Source organism: Mirounga angustirostris, unplaced genomic scaffold (assembly GCF_029215605.1).
Source record: "Mirounga angustirostris isolate CCGP_5_RB_7025 unplaced genomic scaffold, mMirAng1.0.hap1 SCAF_9, whole genome shotgun sequence".
In the NCBI taxonomy this organism is placed as follows: Eukaryota; Metazoa; Chordata; class Mammalia; order Carnivora; family Phocidae; genus Mirounga; species Mirounga angustirostris.
Genome location: NW_026991717.1, coordinates 67,150,467 through 67,171,218, shown reverse-complemented (window position 1 = coordinate 67,171,218; position 20,752 = coordinate 67,150,467). Strand labels below are relative to the sequence as shown.

The 20,752-nt window shown below is 36.4% G+C and overlaps 1 long non-coding RNA gene across 1 annotated transcript in view; it reads left to right on the top strand.

Moving 5' to 3' along the window:
* LOC135361474 (uncharacterized) overlaps window positions 1-17,354 on the top strand; it is a 200,798-nt gene extending 183,444 nt beyond the window's left edge. Inside the window, exon 3 of the long non-coding RNA XR_010404755.1 lies at window positions 17,136-17,354. This is a non-coding gene — a long non-coding RNA (uncharacterized LOC135361474). The remainder of the gene's footprint in view (window positions 1-17,135) is intronic.
* Window positions 17,355-20,752: the final 3,398 nt, after the last annotated feature.

Below are 20,752 nucleotides of genomic sequence, written 5' to 3'. Positions count from 1 at the left end.
GGCATTTGGGTTGTTTCTGCCTTTTGGCTATTTCCACCTTTTGGATAATGCTGCTGTAAATATTTGCAAACACGTTTCTGTGTGGATGTATGTTTTCATTTCTCTTGGAGTGAAATTATAGGGTCATGCAGTAATTCTGTGTTTAACCTTTTGAGAAACTACCTGTACATGTATTGTGGTGTGTATATATATGTATTTCTTTTGGGTGGAATTTCTGTGTCTTAGGGTTTGTATATGCTCAGCTGTAGTAGATGAGGCTAACCAGTTTCCCAAAGCAGTTGTATCCGTTTACACTCCCACTTGCATTGTATTAGAGTTCCAGTTATTCCACATCCTTGTTAACATTTGGTATTAACAGGCTTTCTAATTTTAGCAATTTTAGGTGGGTGTTGTGGTGAATTATGGTTTTCCTTTGCATTTCTTTGATGACTAATGAGGATGAACACCTTTTCATGTGGTCACTTTCTATTTGAATACCTCTTGTGAAGAACCTATTCAAATTTTTTCCTGATTTTCTGTTGGGTTATCTGTTTTTTGAAAATTGATTTATAGGAGTTGCTTATTCATTCTAGAGATGAGTCTTTTGTGGCTATATGTATTGCGAGTATTTTCTGCCACTCTGTGGCTTGCCTTTTCTCTCTTAATGGTATGTCAGATGAGAAGAAGTTTCCAATTTTAATGTCTTTCAAGTCATCACTCATTTCCTTTATGGTAATGTTTTTGTGTGTGTGTGTCTTAAGAAATTTTTGCCTTACTCCAAGCTAATGAAAATATTTCCTATGTAGTCTCTTAACAGTTTAATTGATTTTCCTTTCACATTTAGATATACAGTCCCCTTGGAATTGATTTTAGTGTGTGATATGAAGTGTAGAGATCAAGATTAGTTTTCTTCCATATAGATCTCCACTTGACCCCAAAGACCACCTTTTTCCTCACTACACTGCAGTACCATCTTTGTCATAAAGCATGTACCCATATATGCATGGATCTATATCTGGTTTCTTTTGTTCCATTTGTCTTTTTGGTTATCATTGTGCCAGTATCACAATATCTAAATTATTGTGGCTTTATAATAAATTTACATATCTAGTTGTATAAATCCTTCAGCTTAGTTTTACATCTTCAATTTTATCTTGGCCATTTTTGACCCCTTGCAGGTCCATATACATTTTAGAATTTGTATGTTAATTTCTCCAGACATGAATACCATGTGTTCCCTAACAAAACAAAATAAGGCAAAAAAACCCCACCTCACTTGGTGGGATTTTGATTCACTCTATAGATCAATTTGAGGAGAGGTAAGATCTTTAGAACATTGCGTCTTCCCATTTCCAATCCACAACCATTATATATTCCTCCATTAGTGAAGTCTTAGTAATAGTTTTCTATATAAAGGACTTGCATAACCTTTTGTTAGATAAACTAGGTATTTAATAGTTTGATGGTTTTGCAATTTGTAAATTAAAAAATTTCATTTCTTTTTGCTGATATATAATTAATTTTTGTGTATCACTCTTGCATCCAGTGACCTTGATATATCTGTTATTTCTAAGAGTGTTTATATAGATTATTCAACCACAGTCATGTCCTATGTGGGTAATGAGCTCTCAATTCTTAGAAACTCTTTGTTTCTTTGTTTTTGCCTTTTTGCCCTAGCCAGAACCTCCAAGATGGTGTTGAATACAAGTGGGGATTACACATATAATTGTCCTGTTCCTCATCTCAGCAGGAAGGTATTGGTGATTGTGTCATACATGTCACCCATAAACTCAGTCCGCATCTGCCTTGCTCAAATATCCACCTTCTATGAGTTCAGTGTTCTTCTTTCCTCCACTTTTAAGGTACACAAACATACAGAATGCTAGTCAGAGTGGGGTGACAATATTTGAAGTAACAAGTGTCTTGTTTACAATAAGGAGGTGTTGCTTTAAAAAGAAAAGAATACTCTCTGAGTCAGGGAGGAGAAAGTAATGGCTTCTATAGTTAATCCTCAGCCTGGTGGAAGGGAGAGAGAGAAGGAAAGCTGGGTGTGATTGGTAGTGCTCACCACCACTTCTTCATATGCAAACCTCCGAGATCACTAGTCTCTCATGGGCTTAGCACTCTGTTCTTTTGAGAATGGCTGCCAGTGAGAACTAGCTGGTTGAGTGATGTGTGTGAAACATGTAACATCTCCACTGTCTGCAGGTTGCAAGGCCCTTCCTGGTCTTTCATCATAGATCCATTCCTGCATAGGTTGTTGGTCATTACCAACCTTCCTTCTAATAGGGAAACTCCCAGAATGCCTTGACATCCTGGCTGTTTCACACTTGCTTACCTTGGAGACTCTAGAGAATTGCTGACTTTGTGGGATTTGCCCAGAGGCTTGACTAGAGAAAACAGAGGAGAAAGGCAAGCAGAAAAGAACTATTTTGTTGGGCACCTGGGTGGCTCAGTTGGTTAAGCGACTGCCTTCCACTCAGGTCATGATCCTGGAGTCCTGGGATCAAGTCCTGCATTGGGCTCCCTGCTCAGCAGGGAGTCTGCTTCTCCCTCTGACCCTCCCCCATCTCATGCTCTCTCTATCTCATTGTCTCTCTCAAATAAATAAATAAAATCTTAAAAAAAAACTATTTTGTAAAGGTCTTAAATACTAAATTGAGACCTTTGGGCTTAATTGGGTACACAGTGGAGAGCCACTGAAGACTTTTGATCAGATGAGTGAAATATCAACACTATATTTTAGGAAAAGTAATCCCACTATGGTGTGAAAGCTGGTTTGGTAGGGGAGTGTTTTATTATTGAGTGATTTTAAGAATCTAGCTGAGAATTAATAAGGCCCTGACCCATGGTTGTGGACATGGGTAGAAAAAACGGTAGTAAGAGAAACAAAGTTCCATTCTCTAGTCCAGTTCCCTGCCCATAGTGGGTACTCATTAACTGCTGAGGTATCAGGTAGATCCAGGACAATAGCACAATGAATAACTCTGCTTCTAATTATAAAGAAATTGTTTACTAGATTATCCTATCATGGTTCTCCATCCTACTATAAGACCATATGTAGCTGGTGCATTCTTGGCAACTTTACAGGACAGAGTTGTGTCTCGTGTACATCTGTATCCAATATAGACTGCACAGGATCTTTTTATTTTCATTTCCTAGTATAGGGTTCTTGACACTTTCTCCCCACCTCTTCCTACCCCATCTCCTCCCATTTATTATTCAGAATTTGTCTGAAGCATCAAGACTAAAGGGAGAAATCCTAGGAACAGATAGTGTGAGAGCTCCAAATTATAAACTAAAAGATGGTAGGTTGTGGCTAAATTTTCTGTTATAGGATGCACTCCATTGCACTTTGGGGGAAAAAAAATGCCATGCTGAGCTGCTCTTTTACAAACTCAATGTTTCTCCGCTGTTCTGTTATCTCAGCCAAATTCTAATGACTCCGTAAAGAATAAAACAGGTGCAACTAAAAGTACCCCGGGATTTAATACTTAGACTCCCCTGGAAATCTTGCTGCCAAAGAAAAACCTGCAGAAATGGGTCTTGCAGCAAGGTAAGAGGAATCTTTGGCCTAGCAAGCAGCTCAGTGCAAGGAAAGTGAAGGGAAACTGTCTAATAAGAATAGGCTCATGTGGATCTGATGCCAAGCATTTGCAAGACTCAGAGGGTCTACGGTGTATGAAGTGACATTATCTGGCTGGGAAGTTTCAGTAATGAAAATGTAATGTTGCTACTGCAGAAACCCCAGAGACTCTACAGAACCAACAGACGCATGTCCTTGTGTGAGCCATCCAGACCTCAGCCTGTTACAAGGTGTAGAGATAAGTTAAACTGGAAGAGGATAAGAAAAAAAAAATGTGATTTGGGTTAAGTGCAAAATCTTTAGAGCACTTGGTAATATCACAGCATTGGGAAGGCGTATAGGTGGTCGATAATCATTGTTGATTTTTGAAGTACAAGATAGACTGTCAAGCCTTGCCTTAGAACTACTTCTATAGATAAAGTCCCCACTGTTACTCTGGGTTTTCAAGACTTAGAATGGACTCTTGGTTAAAATATTTCCATACATTTAGAAGTATTTTAGACATCTGGATAAATAACTAATTGCTTTATACTTAATCTCCTCAACTTCATATGTTATTTTTTAGTTCCTCATTTCCAGTGTCTTGAGATCTTTCTATGTAGACGTGAGCTTTGAATTTCCTGAGTTCTGTGGGCTATAGGATATAGATAAGGAAAAGTCTTCAAGATAAGCTATTAGAATTTAGATATGGCACCCTAGTCACAGGTTTTCCTGGTGAAATTTCCACTTGACTTCATTTTGGATTATAATAATTAACTTACTGCATGTAACAAACATTTGTGCTAAAGATTGCTGGTGTTGATCCTCATTTTACCTATGAAGAAAGTAAGTGTCAGTAAATTTAAGAACTTACCTGAGGTCATTTGGCCACTGAGTCATGGAACTCTAGTCCTCTGACTCCAAATCCTTGCTCTTTTAATTTTGCTATAACATTACAAGAATTAACTATTTACTCTTTTCCCATTCTTGATTTTATTGCTTTGGAACATTTTAAATCTCTTTTGTTCCCAGTACTGTCTCTTTTTTCCCCAATATGATTTTACGTTTCTCCAGAACAAGAGAAGTGTTTTATACTTTTTAAAGTTTTTTAAAGCAATAGTATCTTGCCCTCAAGATTTTAGCAAAGATTTTTAGTGGGTTATAGTGTTTCTTCTAGTTCTTTCATGGCCTTCTCTCTACTTCTGTTTTCTTGGTCAGCTAGTCAGTACTTGTTTCGTGATTGTCTCATTCTTTTTATCACAAGTCTATTGACTTTTATCTTGAAAGTGGTCCAAGGACACAAAGGATTGCCTCCGCAGACCCATGTAAATTGTGCAAACCTTTCATATAAATGTCCATGTAGCTTTGCCAGTCAGTTCATACATGTAGGCATGGTCCTTCAACATAGTATAGTAGAAAACAGTGAAAAGGGGAGGAGCAACACATGAACTTGTTATTGATGGACTTTTAAAAACTATCTGAGGTTGCTAGAATCATATTTTGGTCTATGTTGACATTTTCTCTTGAGTCCAGAAGCTTATCTTTCAGGCAGCCCGAGGGATTTTGCTACATTGTGAATGTGCATTCCATGGTTTTCTTACCCCTAATGTGCTGAGCCATCAAAGTGTATGGAATCCCTCTTATCTATTTGACTAGCTGTATGGCCATTCTTTCCCTCAGTGTCTCATTTGTAAAATAGGAATAATACTCATGCATTTCACAGGACTGCTTCGTGGGCTGCTAAGAAAAGGAGTAGCAAAACATTAGCAAAGCTAGGTGGCACACATTAATGAAATGGGAAACAGATAAACAGCACTCAATATTTCGCATACCTGCATACCTGCATATTTCGCATACCTGCATACATGAGCAGCTTCTGATGCTCATTTCCTGCTAGTTTTTATTCCTCCATTCTATTTATACATGGTTTGAATTTATATGCTTACATTTTCATGTGTAATTTGGTAAAACTGGAAAGAAAAAGATTTATTGAATGTATTATTATCATGGGGGGGGGCTTGCACTTTTCATCACTCCTCTTCATATTTAGGGTTTACAACTAGCCTCTAAAATACTTGCCCCAGACTGAAGCTTGGCAGATGAATCCTCAGTCCATCTTGAAATGTGAATTTAGTGCAAATTTTCAAAACCTGTGGAGTGCCATGTTTGCTATGAATGGGGCTTAAATTATAGCAAAGTTTAGTTCAAAATAGTTTGCTTTAACATTAACAGGTTATGGCAATAGCTTTACAAATAAATTCTAATGGGTAGATGGCACCATTTCTATTAAGAGGGCATGATAGGCTTTCCAACCATACTGGTTTTTAGTTAATTACACAGGTTTATTACCATTTTCAGCCTTATCATATGCCTATGTGGTTTAACTACAAGTAAGTACATATTTACCTGAAGTGGGGGAACAAGAAGCACTTCATTTTATTTTTTAGGAGAACATACATTTTTAGAAATTGTGTCTCCTTTCTTGGAGGGGGTGTAAGGACACTAACTATATATCCTGGATTACTCTATTTACTAATTTTGCCACATGAAAATTGAGTCAACTTAGTATTGGTAGAGTCTATTTTTTATTTTCTTTGGTTTCAGGATAAAATAGTACTTTGCTCTAAGCAGGCAAGATACCTTTTTGAGGATCTCTGGATGCCGCAGAGCATCAGTGTCATCAAGGGAGTCATTTTTGGTCCATTCAATAGAAAAGAAAGGAGGTAAGATTTAAAGATTTAGGAAATCACTTGATGGAGAGGTATTGTTTAAATGCCAATGTTCATCATCAGGTATGAAAACCTGTCACCTTCTGGGTGTATTTTACAATTTAATGTTTTCTTTTTTTTTTTTTAAAGATTTTATTTATTTATTTGAGAGAGAGAATGAGAGAGAGAGAGAGAGAGAGAGAGAGAGAGAGAGAGAAAGCACATGAGAGGGGGGAGGGTCAGAGGGAGAAGCAGACTCCCCGCTAAGCAGGGAGCCCGATGTGGGACTCGATCCTGGGACTCCAGGATCATGACCTGAGCCGAAGGCAGTTGCTTAACCAACTGAGCCACCCAGGCGCCCTAATTTAATGTTTTCTAGTTACAAGCTATCTTGTCCATTCTAAAAATGTCCAAGACACCAAAAGGATTAAAAACATTCCCTCTCTCCTTTCTGAAAGGAGGTTGCATATTGAGGATTTGGCTCCTTCTACTTCAAAGAAGGTAAATAAATTACATTTTGCTGTAGGCTGGGATCCTTGCTGACAATCCCTTTCTGATGGGATATTTAGTGCTATGGGGAGAAAGAAATGGGATGGAGAAAAGATAAAGGAAACACAGATAAAGAGGGGAAGTTCAAAAAGAGATGAGGAGAATGGGGGTAGGAGCATTTGGGTACTTGTTGTCCTATCCCTGAAAGTAATCCACTGGGCAGCCTGTGGTCAAAAGATGCTGTGGCTAATTGCCTGGGAGAACTGCTGTGAGGCTCAATACTCTAGTACCCAGGAGCTGCATGAACCAGTGAATCAAACCTGCCTCAAAATAGAGCATATCATCAAGTCATCACCAGAAGGGAATCAGTATTATCATTTGGGGCTGAATATATGCTTGCCTGATATTTGGACCCTCAAGGAATATGCTTATTTGTGTCCCAGGAGACCTAGGATCCCTAATGGAATATTGGATCCAGTAGAATGGAGGGAGAGAAGCTCCTTTCCTTGTACTTTATGGCTGGACTTAGGCACTTCAAAGCCTCCCCAGCTGGGGTGAGCAGGAAGTGGATATCCCTGGCACACATTTCTTAATTTAAAATATAGGAATGTTGTAAATGAAATTTCCAGTTTATTTTGTTGATCTTACATTAATACATGCTTTTCCTTTGTTGATGTTTTATTTGGTTATGTATTAAGGATATTATTGAAATTTAGTTATATTCACAGTAATCAAATTAATTTTCATACTCCCCCCTTCTTTTTTACAACATTAAAAATCATAATTGGAAATATTTATCATTCAGTTCTCATAATCATCTCTGTCAAGTAGAATATTGACTATGGCTCTTTTTTTTTTTTCCTGGAAGTTATCAACCAGTGGTTATTTTATTTTTTTCTGCAAGGATGTTAAGAGCAATTTAATATCCAAAGTGATGTCTTTGTTGTCATTTACCTACTTTTGGTTGCATTCTTAATCTTTGCCATGCATTCTAAATCTGTGTTTACTAGATGTTAACACATTTAGAATTACATCAGAGCCCCAAACACTCTTGTTTCATAAACAATATCAATAGAAGAATGAAGAAGAATTTGCCTTTGTCACAAAAATAAAATATCACTGAGAAGTGATTTTTAATTTCTTAATGATTTGATATCTATTGGAATATCAATCTTCAAGTCAACTAGGAAATCTGAAAAGCAATGTTTCATCTTAGAACTAGGAGACACCCAATGTCCTTTCCACTCTCCTGCTATGCTCCTTTCTCCAGTTTCCTTTATCCTTCAGCTACTGCTCCTTGCACAGTCGCTGTCATTCTTGGACTCCTTCCTTCTCTAGCTGTTCTACCATGGTTCATATCCTCAGGCCTCCCTCAGTAACAGTGACTAGCACACTGCTGATGGCATCAGGCCACCTCTGATGCTTCTCCCTGTCCCACATGCCCCTGTTGCTACAGATGGCATGGAGGGATTGTAAAACAGGAATGAAAGAGTAAAATCCTGCAGCATCATCTTTCAATTAAATGCAGCAGAAAGCCTTACTAATCCATGAGTTCTTCTGTATATTATATTTAGGGCTTGGAATTCTTTGAGAAAATTGTTTTTGGCTTCTTTGGAAAACTGGTATAAAAAAACGAAGAGCTAAATGTTCATCATCCTTCATGAGCTGTTATTTGTGTCTTATGGTGCTGCTGTGTAATCAAGCCAGGATATCTGCTAAAAAGATGTTTGTTTCTGTTAATAGACTGGCCTTTCCTTAAATTGCCCTTCTGAGGAGAAATACCAGACCTGAAACAAAACCAAATATATTGCCAGAAAATTAGGTCTGGCTCAGGATGATTGAATGCATCCAGTTTGAAATCATGGTCCTACCTCCAGGTCTATCTTCCTTTAACTCCTCCCTTCCTGCCATCTCAGGGGGGAAATATATATATATAATTTCATCCTTTCCTTTTTCTCCAAATTCAATATATCAGCAAGTTGAAATTATATCACAAAAATCATTCACTTCTCCTCCGTCTCTAATACTGCCATCCTAGTCCAAGACAAAACCATCTCTCTCTTGGATTTCTGAATTAGCTCCTAATCATTTTTTTTAATTTCTACTCTTTTCCTTCTTCAGTCTATTCTCCATACAACAATAGCCGGTATGATTTTTGTCCCCTTGCTTAGAATTCCCCAAAATCTTCCCATTACATTTGGAATAAAAATCCCAACTCCTCACTGTAGATGAAAGGTCCAGGGATGATTTGACCTCTGCATACTTCTCCAGTCCTTTCAATTTAATTGAGTATCTGCTATGCTCTAGGTACTAAGTGAAACACTTAGTTGACATAGTGTCTAAAATAGATAAGGCTCATCCTCAAATAGCTTAAGTTTCAGGAGATGAAGATAGGTTATAAACAGAAAGTTCAAAAGAATATGATGTGTCAGAGTGAGTAGGTCCTATCTTAGATTGAGCCCTGAAGGAAGACCTCATTTAGAAGGGGACATTGAAGGAAAAATTTGAAAGACAAGATGGAACACATCATATAGCTATCCGAAGGAAGTTCACAGGGAAGCTATTGAAGGATTTTATGCAGGTTAGTTGTGTAAAGGGTTTTACATTTTTAAAAAGAATGCTCTGGCTGCTGTGAGGAGAATGGAATTGAAGGAGGCCAAGGAGAAGCAGGCAGTCCAGTTAGGAAGCTATGGCAGTGGTCCAGACAAAAGATGATTATAAACTGGACTAAGATGATCAATAGAAAGGAGTGGATGGATTCAGGATAATGTGTCCAACCCAGCAGGACTTATTGACTCATTGGTTGTGAGGCCTTTTGCACATAGATTTCCTTTGGCATGAGATACCCTTTCCATGTCTTGGCATGATGAATCCTCATTCTTCAAGTCCCAGCTTAAGTGTCCTCTATTTAGAGACATCTTCTGATCTCTTGCCTAAGTTTCATTATTCTCTGTTCAGTTTAATTTTTAATTATTTTATTTGAAGATTTAAATAATTGTTTGATCTTCCCACTACTGTAAAAGCTCCTTGAGGGCAGAGATTCCTTCATCTCGCTCACCACTGAATTCACACCCCCTAGTAGAGATGGTATACACTAGGCATTCAATAGATACTTTTTGAATGGTTGGATTATGTAGATCATTGTGCTGGCTTATTAGATTTGTATAAGTACCCATAAGTTATCTGATTTCAATTGAGTAGATTTAAACTAAATCAAATTTTATGTGTCCCCCTTGGTTTATACACTGACAGAAAGTTTTTGATGAATAGATGATTGGATTCTTCAGGAAATAGACTGCTCTTCATCTGTGAATGTCCAGTGCCTAGCTCAGGGTGATGTGGACCAGGTGTTCTACCTTCCTCTCTAAGCCTCAGTTCCATAATCTGTAAGACAGATATAAACATCATCTCTGTTTTAAAGAGTTTCTGTGAGAATTAAATGGGATAATCCATATAAAGTGCATAGCATGGTTCTGACTATATTATAAGCACTTAATGTGACTATTACTATTGTTATTATTGATATCCATTGCTGAGAAAACAGGAAGTTTGTGACATCTAAGGACCTTATAGACCAGTAAGCATTCTGCTATTTATTCTTACTGTCTGTAAGCAGAAATTGTTATGTTAATATTAAAAATCTGCTTTCCAAACAATATTTTACAGTTGTATATTCCTCCAAGGTAATTCTTGGAACTGGTTTAAGTGATTAACTTTATGATTTTTTTCTATGATTGGAACAGGTTTAATTAAAGGCCAGCCTTCTTAAGCTTCATACTTAAAAAGGTCTTCATGGTATTAGGCTTTTAGAAATTCTAAAATGTAGACAGAGAAAAAAACATTTGACTTCTCAGATATGTGCAAAGAGTAGCAATTATATCTACTAAGAAGATTGAAAGTACCAGTAAATATCAGCTAAATATACTTTGATTTTCAATATGAAAAACATACCAGAATTCCACATAGCAGGTTATTATTGAGAGTCATTTATTTTTCCTCAGTAAACTTCTATAGTTTTGATGATATGGTGTCATCATGAGGTAAAATGTCATTATGCTTAAGGACCCAGCATTGTGAAAACACAGATTTTTTAATATTTAAAAGGTTTGTGCAATTGTAAATAAGGCAGTGCACCCAATATCAGAGCATGCTTCATGAGAAAAAGATGCTAAATTTCCTTGACCTACTTTCATCTTCATGTTTAGGAAACAGTGTCTAAGAAGTAAACAAAGTAGTTGTGCCTCACGTAGGAGATGATTATTGTTTGAATTTATGATTCATGCCTTGAGCAAAATTTTGTTTGTGGCCTCATTTGCAACCATAATTTACAACTTTACCAGGGATATGCTGTGTATTTGGGAGGTAATATATCAGACTTGCTTTGTACTGGAACAGTTTTCTAGCTCTGGGTATAGTATTTTCTGTGTTTCTGTTAGCTATAAAATTTCTAGGCATAACATTTATTGTAGCAAATATGGAAATTTTTTAAAAATTGTATTCCCCTTAGGAATGTCTTATTGTATTTATATTCTTATTGTAGCTAAATCCAACTAGTGTTTAAAGGAGTTGTTAATCCTACAAATATCTGGTTGCACAAGTAGGAAGAATTAACCTTTTCAGATTCTTTGAAAATAAAGATTGCTTCATTTTTGCATTTTGTGTACCTCTCATCTAAGAATCTAGTAAACAATATGTGACTCAGATACACTATTTGTGTGTGCCCTTAAAATCCAGATTTTTTTCTATTACAAATAATAAGTAGGCTGTAATATTGAAAAATGAGTTTTGCCTTATTTTCTTTGATCTATGAGTTAGTGAAGAATTTCCCACAGTACTCACTGGCAGTTTCGTTGTCTGTTCTAGTTTCAGTTGTCTTAAGCAATCCATCCTGAAATACTGGGGATTTTTAAAATAAATAAACAGACAAATACATCCATAAAGCTACTCCAAGTTGCCAAGGTCCCCAACTGAATGTAAGGTTTTCCTAATATTGACTTATTTCTTTGCAGGTTCCTATTTTGTCATTTTTTATTAGCATGATCTTTTACTAAGACTAGTATTTATTCCTCCAAATAAATATTTAAAAGTTAACTTTAAACTTCTGCTGGAAAATTTGAGATAGCTTGATTTGGGAATAGTCATTTTCATAAGTACAAATAACAAATATGATCTCAAGCTATATTTTAAATTACTAAAATTATAATTTTTTATTGATTATATACATTTAATGCACCATTCAGACAAGAAAGTTTTGCCATCTCTCCTGTTTGCTGATACAATCCATGAGAAAGGAAACTAAAAGCCTGAAGGAGATTTAAAATTTTAGGAGAAAAGCTTGATAATGAATATTAGTCTGATATGCTTCTTGCTGCATGTGCTTGCATCATAAAATATAGATCAACCTAGAATTGGACTCCTCCAGAATTTTTTCCCTCCTCAAGTTCTTAGCAGAGTTTTTCTTGACATAAAGGCAAGTAGATGGGATAGTCTGCTGAGAAGGGACATGGTCATTTTTATTGGTGGGCACAGTAGGGAAGAGAGAAGTAGGATTTTGCCTTTTGTGTCAATGCTGGGACTTCAAAAACAGAATTAAAACTGTTTAGTAGTACGTAGGCTTGAGTCTTTTCAGCACCATTACGTGTTTCTTTTCTTTTCTTCCCCCAGTAATTATTCTTTCAGCTATTATAACTAACCACAGCAATTTTCTTAGAACAAAGGAGAGCATGGCAACAATAGCTTTAAAAATGACCAAGTTTAAAAGCCCAAGGTCAGAGTGTAACATGTTGATTTCCGTAAGTATTTCAAATGCTACAGGCTTTATGTAATAATTTTAATGTGAAAAATATGCAGGCCACGCTTCACTGCTCTTTGCATATACTGCAAAGAGGAAAAAAACCTTAAAAATTGCTTAGCTTTAATTGAGCAAAAGGATTCACATGTGATCTGAACTTCTGGCTCATAATTCCTCGAGACAGCTTCGGTTGCAGTGTGATGATCCTAATTAAATTATGTAACGGCACTGAACTAACTAAGCCAAAGGGCCTGTTCTTTCGTATCACCTGGCCATTTAACTCTTTGCAGGATTTTGAGTTTTGGGCTCCGATCTTCTACCACGATTTTTTATGTTTTTTATTGTTAAGGGTAGGAAAACACAATATTGACGGAATACGCCTTGAAAGTTTCAGCCTGTAGGTGGCAGCATTGTAAGGTTTTGGAAGTCTTGAGCTCTGAGGTCTGCCTGTTCTAGCTGCCTTTCCCCCACGCCTCAACCTCCACCACCTCCCCCCGCCCCCCACCTCATCAGGCCCAGCTAACATCATTACACACTCATGTCAGGTAAAACTAAAATGGAGAGAAATGTCATAGCCAAAAAATTAGGCTTTGTTCACTTAGGTCTGTGTTTCATTATATCTCTGATAATATGGTACATTTGTAATTCTGACCTGAGATTCAGCTAAAGGAGGCTTCTCAGTAGTCCGAAGTTAACCCATTGCAAACCATACACCTTCAAGATAGGCATTTTACCAAATACAGGGAAGGAAATTATACTTTGGGTGAATAATTAATTTAACTTAAGCATACCTATTTTAATCACTTGGGAACAAATCAGAAGGCTTCAAGAATACATATCAAAACCACCTTATGAGGTCCTACAGCAACCTTAGCATCCTAATAAAGGTTCTTTCTTTCCTTCTTTCCTTCTTTCTCTTTCTTTCTTTCTTCCTTCCTTCCTTCCCTCCTTCTTTCTTTCTTTCTTCTTCCTTCCTTTCTTCTTTTCTTTCTCTTTCTTTCTTTCTTTCTTTCTTTCTTTCTTTCTTTCTTTCTTCTCTTTCTCTCTCACTCTCTTTCCTTCCTTCCTTCCTCCCTTCCTTCTTTCTTTCCTCTGTGTGTGGCCACCTGTTTCAGTCTATTTAAGTTACATGATTACTTCTCTGATTTGGGCTGAGTAGAAAAGAAAGATTTACCAAATTTGATATATCTGATTTAAAAGTCATGATTCCTGTGACTTTTAATAATGCATTACTTTGTGCAAGGCTAATATTGTTTAAGATTATACAAATCAAAGCATAATAAATAATAAATAATATATACAGATGTTGGCATGGATTTCATTGACTGTAATGTGTTTCCTAAGACCCACAGAGATCTTACAGTTTCATCTTGTACACATCTCATCTATGAAAGTTATATTTGAAAAATTTCCCTAGGTGATAATGGAACAGTATAGTGTAAGAACATTGGTATCAGGTCTTGTATGAAGTCTTTCGTTAACTGAATCCTTGGGGAAATAGTTTCTGAGGTCAAGATTGACCAAATTATTTAAGTATTATTGAAAATATAAAACAAAATTGTTTCCTCAATAAATATAATTAGCTGTATATACTGCAGTTTCAAGAACAAGCACTGATATTGGGACCAGCTCTTTAAATAAAATAGGACCTCTGTGGTCTCTGGAGGGAACATGCATAAAGCAAAGTAAATGATTTTCTGTCAACACTAAGTAGACAGGTGCTTACATTGAACAGCATTCTAATATGTCTCTGAATATTTATGTCTTCTTTTTCAAATGCATTGCCCATGAATGTCACAGCTGTCAAATGTCTGTACACAAGAAGATAAAAAATGAAATTAATAAAAGGCAGATCAACATTTTGTTTGTTTGGAACACTTTTCCTCCCTGTTTCTTTCTTTTTTCTTCCTTCCTTCCCTTTTTTTTTAATGCAGCTGTTTTTTAGGATTTGGACACATCTACATTTTCTAAAAGGCCAAGGGAAATGTGAGTTGACTCATATTTTAGGCTGGCACCAGGGTCTGTCTCAGTATTTAAACACCCACATAATCAATGGAATTAATTACCAAGAGAACCAGGGTCTGAGGATTTTTCTAGCCATTTCCGCTGTCCATGTGCTTGGTTTGCTTGGGTGCCACAAACGAGATTCTGACAGGTTGTCACTGCCCCAACCTGAAACTCAAGTTTGTGAGGTGAGAGGCTCTTAAATCTTTCTGCTTCTGTAGCCCAGAGTTTTAGCTCTACAGAGTTAGTGCCAAAACAAGCCATCATGTGCCCTCAAGGTTAGAGAGGAATTTGGTTTTCAGAGCAGAGATGACTAACTAGAATTGGTGGTGGATCAAAGCAATGGAAAAGGGCCATTTAGTCGACAGATCCTGCCTCTCTGCTTCTCTTGGTTCCTGAAAGGACCATGTGTACAAAGAGCGCGTGTTGGGATGAACTAAGCAGTTACTTGACAAGCATTTATTTATTAAGAAGCACCAAATTTTGAAGTGTCTGGTTATTATTATTACTAACTAGTCCTCAGCCAAAATATCCCCCCAGCTACTTCTATATCCCCCCTGAATTGTTTGAACCAACCACTGGGCCAAAGGAAAGAATGTAACTTAAATGCTGAACCGGGATTTAAGCATAGGGACTCTCTGCAAGGGCAAAACAAGGTTTTGTCGTTGATGAGAATTTTTTAAAGAAAAACTCTCCAAATCATCCAGTATTATTGTAAAAGCCTCTGTTTATTAAAACTTAAAATTTGTTGTCCAGATTTTGGTGACCTAATTGGTATTTCATTGATAACCACAAATATGAACCAGGTGTAATAAATACCAGTTTAGCTCAGATTTGATTTGGAGAACATGCTGATTGCTCCAATTTTGTTATATTTATAAAAGTTAAAAAAAGTCACCCATAATGTCAACTATGGATTTTGAGTGATTATGATGTGTCAGGGTAGGTTCAACAATTGTAACAAATGTACCACTCTGGTGGGAGATGTTGACAATGGGGGCAGCTATGTATATATGTGGGTAGGGAATAGATGGGAAATCTGTTCCTTAACCTTAATTTTGCTATGAACCCTAATACTTCTCTAAAAAAATAAAGTCAATAATAAAAAACAAAAAACAAAACAAAACAAAAAAACACCCACATAGGTTCAGTTCTAATTTGAAGATGTTCACTGGGCTCTTTTTTTTAAGTAAGTTTCAGTTGAGTTGGCAGTCTGATTAAACAAATATTTGAGTCTATTTATATTTGAAGTTCTATAGTTTGTTACATGGCTTAGTTCAAGACCCTTTGGTTAGCATTATGCTATTGATATGGATCATTTCAATATTATATTAACCTGTTACAATATTATATTAACCTGTTAGCAGTTTAACCTCTTATCAATAAAATTGTGGGTGATCCGACTGGCATGACTTATAAGCATTTTTTTGAAGGTTGCTGCTGATCCTTGGCTCCTGCCTAGAATTTCGCTGCATCTTTGCCCATTGAAACTCTACTCCTTTATCAAGATCCAACACAAACACTAAAATTTCCATCAAGCCCTCCCTGATTCTCCTTAGAACTTTTTTTTTTTTCCTGTCCTTTTTGCATACCACTTTGGATGTATTTTAATTAAAGTATCATATTATGCTTTGGGTTACAAATGGTTGTTTATGTGTTTACTTTTTCCAATATGTCATAAGCTCTTTGAGAGTAGGGGATTTGTCTGTTTTGAAATTTGTACTATCACAGTTCTAGTACTCTTGTTTGCAGATTACTTATAAACATTGTGGCTTTTGATGTTGGTTGAATTTTTGTTGTTGCTTGTTTTGTTTGTCAATTTGTATTGGTTGGAATGGGTCACTTGGAAGGAAAAAAAACTTATAGCTATAAAATATCATCTAAATGCTTACCATTGAAAACCTTCTAGGGCATTTCACAACACAGACATAGAATATCTAAAAAATATGCAACCATTATAAGCAGTTCACTGGTAAGTTCACATTTCAAATAGGTTGCATCTGTTTCTAATCAGGTAACTGAATGATTAGCAGGAGAAAACATATGATTAGAAAGCATGCAACCCTTGCTGATATATATTATTTTTAAAGCTCTACAAAGCTAAGGTCAATAAAGAAATAGTACATGCAGCAAGAAGAGCTAGATTAGAGGAAGAGTTTCAGCTGTAAGCCCTTTTGTGAGCTGTTGTAAAAACAGAACTAATTTAACTGATGAGTTGAGGCATTTGGGACTGACATGCAAACTAAGGAATGTGCAAATAGATGAGAAGAATGGTGACTAGAAAAATTATGAGAGTTGTAGTTGAAGAAAATAAAAAAAAAGTTTACTGAGTAGAAAGTTAATGAACAGATGATTTCATTCCTTTTTATAGAGCCATACTTTAACTCAAAGAAAGCTAGTAAGAATAATGGGGAAAAGCTCCAAGTTTGAAAAAACAAAATAAAGAGGGGCTATTACAAACAAAGAATGTTGGAAAGCTCTTTGTTTACTTTCATTATTAATGGGGAAAAAACAACTTTCTTGAGGTTATATATCATTTTAAGATTATACTTATCTCTTAGCTTAATCCATCACATTGAACTACCTCTCTTTTGAACAGTTTTACACCACTGAGCCTGAAGTTCACAGAAGGAATGAACAAAAAGCTCTGTTCTCTACTCCTGATTTGAACCAGACACAACTTACTTCAACACTGCATGCTGTCCTTCAGTTAATTACCCTCCTGAATTCTATCAGATGTCCCCCTGTCTGCAAGCTACAGACAGTCTGCAAGGGTAGAAAGGTATGGTGAAATTTGCTCTTGGTAACTTGCTTTTTGAATTGACTTGGTAGTATTTTTCCAGAGTTTATTGCAGAAACTGGCTACACTTTTCTACAGACCATCCTTACTCAGTGTAGTTGAGACTCTCGTTGGCTTAACAGAACTTAAGGTTTGAGAATACCAGTGTACCCTACACAGCTATTTTTTTTTTCACAGCCATTCTGAGAAGAAGGGAAATTTGGTCTGATGTGAAAGTCCATTATGCATACAATGCCTTAGAACACTGGGTTTATTATTATTTTTTTTAATTGGATTTTGAGACTCAAGTGAGACTCAAACTTGAACGTAAGTTCCACGTTCAAAGGAACTTAAAGCCATGGGACCCCTAGCCTTGGGAAATACTCAGAAATCTTGGAAGGTATAGACCCTCCAAAGAACATGCAGTAGGGACCTTGAACCAATCCAAATATAAACAACCGAATAACTTCACCTGACACTGGATTTACTTTTTGCCATTATTTTTCCTCTTCTGGGTATTTACAAGCTTATAACTTAATTACATGCTGTAGTTAACTAACATGATTTGAGCAGTTGTTTTTCTGAAGGCTATCCTTCTGATCAAATTCAAAGGCTTAATAACCAAAGTTTACGGGAGTTTTTAATATGAAATTTGAAATATGGGTCTATTTTCTTTATGAAATGCCCCTATGTCATTTATAGAATTCTAGTATCTACTTTAAAAAATAGCAAAACAAAACTTTAAGAAAGGACACATTGATTCTTATAATTTTATCCCAAATTATTTCTGTTGCAGCTTTTGCCAATTAAGCTCTGTGTTCATGTTCAAATAGAATAGCTGGTGTCTGTTTCCTATACGGTTTTCATAGGCTTGAAGATCATTTATATTAGTCTTTAACCTTTCTAGCTCCAGCCCAAATAATTCCACATTCCTTGATCTTTTCCCAGGGATCTTATTTTCCATAAATAATCACAAAACCTCTAGACCCATAAAATCTTATAATCCAGGATCTGTTATATTTCTTTTCTTTTTTCCCCCCTTTCCTTTCCTTTTCTTTTCTTGATAATAAGAATAAAGAGGCTAAGAAATGCTTCTTCAAAAGTGTGGTAAGAGAATTTAATATTTTTAATTTTATCATTAAAGTTGTAGATTTTCCTCATAGTTTATCTTTTGCTGAAGACATTCAATAAAACCTCTTTTCTAAAATTCAGACTACACATTTATGTCAATCAATCTACACCCTGCAAAACAGACCAGCTCACCACTCAGATCAATCTCTAAGCACATAGGAATCTAGGCAAGCACTCGTCTTTATAGAACAACTTAGTTTAAGCAATTAACAATCAAGCCCTATACACATAAACACACTATAATTAACTGTTTAATAGTGGAAGCTTGCTTTTCACATTTTTCCCTTTGAGTGTAGTCAAGGTGAATTACTTGTTTTTTCCATCACTAAATGCTACAGCAGCTCAGTCTTTTGCAAGTCTCCAGTCTCCACATATTTTTCTATACCCACTATATTTGACAGTAAAACTGCCAAGCTCCATTATTTCCAACTGGCAGCAATTTAATACATAGTTGAGTCAGTTATTTAGCTAAATAAATTGCTTAAAGTTAACTCTATTTGTAAGACCACAAGGTGTTTCTAAAATGTGCTGCCCTTTTATATCATAAACCTGGATTAGGTTTACAACCCCATTTCCCCTCAGCAGTTTATAAATCAAACAAAGAACATAGAACAATGCATAAAAATCCCTGTGAAACCACCCTCAGAGTTTTTGTTAATGACAAAAGCATACTGGGAGCTAGATTTACTCTGTATGGTGAAGAATAAAAGTTTGGTTTAAAGTAACCAGAGTTTGTAAGGGTTATCCAAGCTCCTTTAAGAGTGATCAACTTTGAAACGAGAATTTTGTGAGAAGCCACAAGCCATCTGTTCCATGCTTTATCTAGAAGAATGTCAGGTCATGCTAAAAACCTTTGAGCATGCCCTTCCATCTCCTTTGCTCCTACCTATTAACAAACATGCCAAATGATCTTAAAAGTACATGGGAGAATAAATATTGGCTTACTTACGATGTCTCAGCACAGGTGCTCATTAAATATAAATGAACAAATACACAAACACACAAAAACACACAATGCCCACAATGAGCACCACGTAATCTGGCCCAGATGTGAGGTTTTCTTTTCCAGTTAATCAGGATAGGTTTCTGAGCCAGATTAAATGTAGCCACTGTTTTCACCAAAGGTATATTTAAAAGAGTGGAAGGAAGCTAAAGATTAGGGCATTTTCTCTAAGAGCCCCAGTGACTCTCTTCTAAAAGTGAACATACTTCATTTTTATGATTTACTTTCAAGATCTATGTTTAGATAAGAAAAAAGAACCTGTAATGGTTCAATCTGCAAAGAGTACAAACCCACAGATTAGAAACCCAGGTCATATTTAAATGTGTATCATTTCATTTAGATTTAGAAACCTAGCCATGGTGATGTTTTTAGGGAATGGTTTTATGTGCCAAGTGACATCCTTAGTGCTCTGCAGAGCAGAGCCTGCTTGTTTAGTCATTTTCTGAAAGGATATGGACAGCAGAGTAGGTAGCCTTACCTAGCAAGGTACTGTCAACTCTTCCTTATCTACACTAACAGGAGGGAGATAATCCCCGAAGCATTTGCATTTGTCTCTGGAGGGACAATTTTATATTCATTTACATTTGAATATGGACATATTGCACTACGGAGAGAGTTGAAGGTGTTTTCATTCTGTCTCTACTCACCAGGGAATAGAAAATCTACCCCTTTCTCAACTTGCCTGCCTCCCACACCTCACTTCCTGACCCTGTTCCACTTCTTGCAAGGGGAGACTAACGTCTGGTAGACTGAACTCCGGTTTGAAAAGATTTGCATGATTTATTTCTTAAGTTCAAATTCAGGAGCACAGACTTTGAGAAATGAAGATTGATTAAGCAAAAGTGGTGGTATGGGGCAGGATACCTTCCTCAGCAGAAAGAAGCCTAGAAGACCAGCCTCCAGCTTTGTTTCCTGGGCTGTTACAAACCCCTCTATTCTGTTGTGGGCCACCACTGACTGTAATTTAGGCTCTTCAGTAAGTCCAAAGAGATGATGAAAAATTCGCTGGAGAGGTTAAGACCAAAGCGCCACTTTAGTTGTTTGACTTTTAGCTTTTACTGGTGAGAACTGAGACATTTGCAAAAGACAACAAAGCAGAGAAACACCCACAGCTAATCAAGGGTATACAGACCAGGAACAAAGGCAATTATTTACTAAGCCAACTTTTACTTACAGGAGGGAAAGAAAATAAATACAATATTAATAATGAAAATACGTAAAATACAAAAACCTAGGTTAATTTATCTTAATTTTTCAGTATGCCTACCAGACTGCCAGTAAACAAGACAAAGAGAGCACTCTG